Source organism: Cupressus sempervirens, chromosome 4 (genome assembly GCF_028749045.1).
Source record: "Cupressus sempervirens isolate cs-2001-9-10 chromosome 4, ASM2874904v1, whole genome shotgun sequence".
NCBI lineage: Eukaryota > Viridiplantae > Streptophyta > Pinopsida > Cupressales > Cupressaceae > Cupressus > Cupressus sempervirens.
Window position 1 is genome coordinate 634,340,786 of NC_143121.1, and position 6,913 is coordinate 634,347,698.

Consider the following 6,913-nt stretch of genomic DNA (forward strand, 5'->3'; position numbering starts at 1 on the left):
CGCATTTTGCTTTGTGCCTGGCCTTCCAAGGTCTTTCCCTGGGGCCTCGGCTCAAACACATTGGGGTTCTTGATCTTAGATGCCCCTTTTGTGGACAACCAGAGTCTTTCTTGCATATTTTCTAGTTTTGCAAGCGTGCTTAGAATTATTGGCACTGGATTCATGATTTTTTTAAGCCATTCAAACCTAAGTCTTTTTCTTGGCACATGATTTTACTGGGTGACTCTCCAAGATTTCCTTAGAAATTTGCCTAGAGTTGGCATACCTTTAGGGTAGAGATTTTGTTTTCTTTGTGGAAATATAGGAATGTTGTTCTTTTCACACACAATTTTTGGGATGTTAACATTGCTATGTACACTAAGGCATGCATTTGTAATAATGTAATTATGCAGATTCAGGTACAAGCTAACAAAGTTGCACTTGAAATAGCTCACCTGCAGGAGATGCTCAATCACTGGGGCAATGCTCCTTGCACTATCGCCAGAGTTCCTCTTGATGCCTCAGCGGAGACCTCAACGCCTCGCGGCCGTCGTCCTCGACGCCACCCCTCCGACCACCACTCGCACACCCCGCGCTCCCAAGCTTCCCACCACCGCTCTCCCAGTGGTGGTGATAGCAAATGGAGGCGCCACTCAATTTTCTCACCCTGTGTTGGTTTTGGTTGGTCCCTAGCTCCTCCTCCTAGTTCTCATCGTGTGCACTCTGGGAAGTGGCCTCGCCTGGACCTAGTGATCTCTCCTCCATAGCCAGAGGTTAAAGATGCGAAGGCTTCCACTATTGATACTGCTGCTAATGATGAGTGGATTATTCCCAGCCCACCCCCCAATCCTAAAAATGATTGGGGTTTTCAAGACAAAGATGATCCACCACCCTCGGATGGCACTACTTTGGCAGCCTGAGGTTGCCTTATATGTTTTTTTTAATGAATAGTTTCTGTTTTCAGCTGCGGCCGTGTTTTTAGTTTGACTTCACCCGTGTGAACTCTTTTGCGAGGTGATCTTGTATCCCCCGGCCCTTTTTTTGTGAATTGTAATCTGAGTATATTTTATTAATAGAAAAGGACACTATTCATTAAAAAAAAAAAGTTTATTATTCAATTTTTTTTGGAACTATAAAGTTTTAAAAGAAAATTATAATTGTCGACTTTTTCTTCAAATTTTTAACATTTTATTTTTCAACATCTTTTTTTAAGTATGTAGTTTTAATTTATGTTGATTTTTTAAAAATTTGGAAGAAATTATTTATCTAGCATGTTCATAAAATAAATCTATCTTCAATTTTTGGTACCTTCAAGATAATTAGAAATTCTAAAAACATTTTTTTTTTCTAAAAAAATTGGTAACATTTATTTTAATTGTTAAACAACACTTTACATGAATATTACTTCTTTCTATTAAACTCAACAAAACTCAAAACTACTATCCACAACACAAATCAAAACAACTAAACTACTAGAGGTAGGAACTAGACACATTGTGTCCTTGTTCATTGAGGTCATTGTTACATGAAACATAAAACTCCGACAAACAACAAAATGATCAAGAAGAAGAATTTTAAGAAGCCACAACACCAACTATGATATCTAGAAATAAAAAGAAAAATCTACAATAAATTGCCACTTCCTTCGTTGTACACCAAAACTCCTTATGAGATATGATCCTCTCTTTTCTCAACACCTACAACATGCCCATATAAATTACATCGAATATTTCAACTAAGTTGTTTCCTAAAATAATAGTCGATTACATCCTCAACTAGCTACCAATAAATCAATCTAACCAACTTGTTACATTCTCCACTAGCTACCAACAAATAAGCCTGACAGAGTTTGATTAGTTGCCCTCAAAATAGGCTTTGTTACTTCCCTAGTACAACAATCAAGAACTAAAATAATATTTTTCCACACATTAAGTGCCTCAATTTGAAGAAATTGTTCATGAGTTGAAGAATCAAGAACATTTATGTGTTTTAGAACAAGAATTCCTTCTTTAGCCATTTCTAATTTCTTCATCCAAGTAGTCTCTTCCATGGCTATATCTCTCCATTTCACCAAGTATTCTTGATATTTCTTTTTTGTGTCATCTAAGTTATCAAGGATAAATAATACCTTCAAAAAAATCTTTTTTTTTTTAAAGCATTTACTCCTGTCATTCCCTTCATTGATCATCAATATCCTCTATCTTGGTTTGATTCTTCATGATAAGGCGATTATGTAGGGGGGAAATATAATCAACCACCCTAACCACAAATGAAGGGGTAAAATCAATATTTACCTCCTAATGTAAGCTTGACTAACACAAGAGGAAGTGTCAATTTGTACCCTAATGCAAAAGGGTGAATTGCTTGGACTTACTTCTCCCTCACCTCCACCTTAAGAGGGTTTTAGGAAAATAGATATGCAATGTAAAGCTAAAATATAAGGAAATAGAAATGTGCATTGAAATGAAGAAAGGAAGGATGATATACCTTGCAAAATACAAGCCTGTGAACGAGTTGTCAAGTGATCTCTAAAACTATTGAATCCCACTAACTTCTTTGGAAACTACGAGATCTATAAAACCCATAAATCATTTGGTTGTCTAGAAGAGTCAACTTTGTTAGCAAGGATGACTTTCAACAAAAGTGATCAAGTGCGAACCTGCTCAATAGTCTCCACATATGAAACAGTTTCCAATCCTCTAAAGTATAGTGAAAGTGTATTTGAATCTGCAACATATTTTTCCTTATGATATCTGCAACATGCAAGAAAAAGAGATTTGTGTCTCATAAAGCCACATTAATGGGGTACCTGGTAATCCTAGGAAGACCTTGGCTAACCATTAGATGCCTATATAGGTTTTAGGTATAGAAAAATGACAATTTCAGATAGGTACAGTTCCAAGAAACTAAACCTATATGCACCAACCCAACCTCAACTTGAATTAGAAGAAGTAACATGCCTTGATTTAGGTGACATTGAAGAAGAAGTGGAGGTCAACTCTATTGCTAATTTGATGATGATTACTAGAACTCCATCTATCAACAAACAAGAAAAAGAAGAAGAAAAAATAGTCATGTCCAATGTACTTCAAAATAATTATGGCCTAGAAACCCCTCAATGTGAAAATAGCTCATGTTCTTTGTAGACCATTCTTCCTTCTTCAGTTGCAACCCATTATCCTATAGCCTTTTCTATTTACACACATTGTTGCCTCATAAATTAGAGATTTCCTTCCTATCAAAAGTGTCTATGCTTGAGTTAACTTCATAAGTAGAAGTAGTTGAAGGCAAAACATTGAACATTGATGGTAAACTTGCTATTAATCAACAAAATTTTGTTATAATAATGATCTATGCCCATAAAACAACCTTTGTTGGTTGGGATTACGGTGATATAAAATGGTTAAATCCAAAGTTGTGCACCTATAGAATATTTATTAATAGTGAGTTTAAACCTATTAGACAACCACAAAGGAGAGTTAATTCAACATTAAGGTAAATAGTCAAAGAAGAGTTGCAGAAGCTACTCTATGTTGGTTTTATTTACCCCATCTCAAACAACTAGTGGGTTTCTCCACTAGTTATTTTACCTAAGAAAGGGGGTAAGTGGAAAGTATGTGTAGACTACAAAGAACTTAAAACATTAGTAAAGAAGGACCATTTGCTTCTTCCTCTTTTTATAATCAAGTTTGAGATATCCTACAAAGGAAAAAGTATTTCTCTTTTCTTGATGGTTTCAATGGCTATAATCAAATAAATATTGGACCAGAGTACCAAGAAAAGACCACATTCACATGCCCTTGAGGTACATCTTCTTACTCGGTCTTGCCTTTTGATCTTTGTAATGCTCCAACAACTTTCGAAAGGGTTATTCTTAGCATCTTTGTAGATATTTCAAATGACTATATGGAGATCTACATGGATGACTTTGTTGTTTATGGTTCTACATTCGACAAGGCTAAGAATAATCTAGAAAAACTGTTACAATAGTGTGAGGACCACAATTTATCTCTGAACAATCATAAGTGTTTTATGATGATGAAAGAAGGCATTGTGTTGGGTCATTACATCTTTGTTGCTAAAATACAGGTAGATCCTTCCAAAATTGAAGTTATTTCTAATCTACCTTCTCCAACCAAGCAAAAGGAAGAAATAAGTTTTATAGGCCATGTTGCTTATTAGAGAAGATTTATTAAATATTTTAGTCAAACAATAGCACCTTTATATACTTTGCTCAAAAAATGAAGAGTTTGTTTGGACAATAGACTGTGAGAAAGATTTTCTTCATCATAAATTTTCTCTTACTAATGCACCTATGTTGAAGGGACTAGATTGGTCATTACCTTTTCATAATCACACAAATGCATTAGACTATGTAGTTGGAGTTGTTTTGGGATGGAAAAGTGGTTTAACTGAGAATGTCATCTATTATGTGAGCGAGAATTTGCAAAGAGGAGAGTTAAATTATACAATATTAGAGAAGGGTATATTGACCATAATATATTCATTCAATAAGTTCAGGCACTGCATCACACACTGTTCCATCTTTGTCCATATTGATCTATAGCAATCTAGTATCTAATGAATAAAATCTCAATCATAGATAGGTTGGCAAGGTGGTTTTTGTCAATCCAAGAGTCAGATATAACAAAAGTGGAAAAACTAGGTAAGGCCATTGTAGTTGCAGATTTTCTTACTAGAATTCAAAGGTAAGATGATCCTAAAGTCATAGAAGATTCTTTACTTGATGAGCACTTGTTTGCAATCCAAGTAATTCAACCACAGTGTGTAGATATTGCAAATTACTTGGTTGTAGGAAGGACTCCTCATTTCTCACCTAAAGAGAAGAGGTTGTTGGTCGAGAAAAGTTTTAATTTTTCTTGGCTTGCATATTGTATGTTTTATATTGGACCAAAGTAGAATATTAGGAGATGTGTGAGAGAGGAGGGTACTTATGATATCTTGCATGTCTATCATGTTGAGCCCTGTAGGGGGCATTTTTCTATTAAAAGAAGAACAAAGAAGATTCTAAATGTTGGCTATTATTGGCTAGCATTACATAAAGATGCAACAATACACCAAGCATTGTGATAAATGGTAGAGAATGGGTAGGCCAACCAGATCAGATGAAATGCCCTTGTTTCAGCAAGTTGTTATTGCACCTTTTAAGGGGGGTTTGGACTTTGTAGGTCCGATTAATCCACCATCAAATGGTAAGCCTTACATACTTGTATGCATTGATTATGTTACAAAATGGGTAGAAGTTAAACCTATGAAACATGCTAGGAATAATAAGGTAGCATAATTCCTTTGTGAAGAAATATTTACTAGATTTGGATTCCCTAGGGAAATTGTAATAGATCAAGGGGCACAATTTACTTCCACACTTATTACAACCTTAGTCAATGAATATAATATAAGGCATAGGAAGTCTACACCTTATTTGTTGGAAACTTACAATTGGAATAATTGTTGTTTTCTCATTGATGTCAAAATCTATTGATCAGACATGTTGTTACCTAATCTAAATGTCATGTATATTTGATTGATGAGGAGGATTTGAGAAGTTTCTCATAACAACAACACCTAAAGGAAAGGTTGAGTTATGAAAAGGAAGTTACAATGGACATTTGATTGGATAGACTTTGATAAAGCAAAGTGATTATTTATGTCAAGAAAGATAAGAAAAGTTGAGCATAAGTATAAAATATAGTTAGTGTCAAGTAATGCTAGTGTCAATTGGGTTACAGTTAGTGTCGAGCAAATGTAGTGTTGACAGAGCAAGATAGTTGATGTTGAGCCATAAAGCTTTACATCGATCAAGTATTTCAACAATGACCAAGTGCCAAAATTTAGAGATTGTTGAGTGACAATATAAGAATGATTTTAAGGAAATTGTGAGATCAAGCTAACTCAATTGATTTCTTGGGAGATGTAAACCACATTGAAGATAAGATTGATGAGTTGGATCATTGAATTCAAGGCAAGGATTAGGTAAAGACCTAACAGAAAAATTCTAGAGAAGTTTCTAGAAGAAGATCAAAAAGATGGACATATATAATGAATCAAGTTGAATTTGATTGTAAACCCTAAAATCTACATGGATATAGAACACGGTAAAGCATAAATTGTCTATTTAAAGAGATACAAAGTCAAACAAACAATAGTACAAGTGTGTGTGCTCACATACAGAGCAAGGTTGATAAAAAACACACAAGAGTGTGAGTGGATGCGAAACTAATAGAGAAAAGCTTGTAGATGTGATGTTATTATTGATAAGTACATTAGAGAAGAAGGCTTAAGTGTTATTGAGAAGAGTGGATTGATTGCTTGAAGGGTGTCCAAGCAAATCAAGATCAGAGATGTTAATGGAAGGCTTATCAGTAAACCAACATATGGACCAAACACAGATCTAAAACTATAAAAGTGAGATGTAATCACACATATCAAAAACCTACTATTTTCTTTATAGTCATTGTAAATAGTTTGTAATGAAATCCTTTTAACAGAGGTTGACCTAATAGTCATTTGAAGACTTAATGTAAATCCTTTAACTAGGTGACATTCTAAATGGAATGATCAAAGTCCTCTTACAAGGCCACTCCTAATAGGGTGAATAAACCCTCTAACCAGGTCACATTTAATAGTGTGTTTTGTAACCTTGAATAGGGTTGGTTCCTAACAGAGCTCACTTCGAAAGAGTGAAAAATAGTGACATGTTGTTGGTGGTTTTTCCCAAATTGGGTTTCCACATAAAATCCTAATGTTAAAACTGTAATGAATGCTTTATGTGTGTTTACATTTGATAATATTTTCACTATGCAATACAAGTTATGTATGATAGTTTTACAATATAGACTAAGAAACAATAGGATAAGCAACACAATGAAGTGTTTATTGTTTAATTGTTCAAGTGCTACATATTGACCTTAAG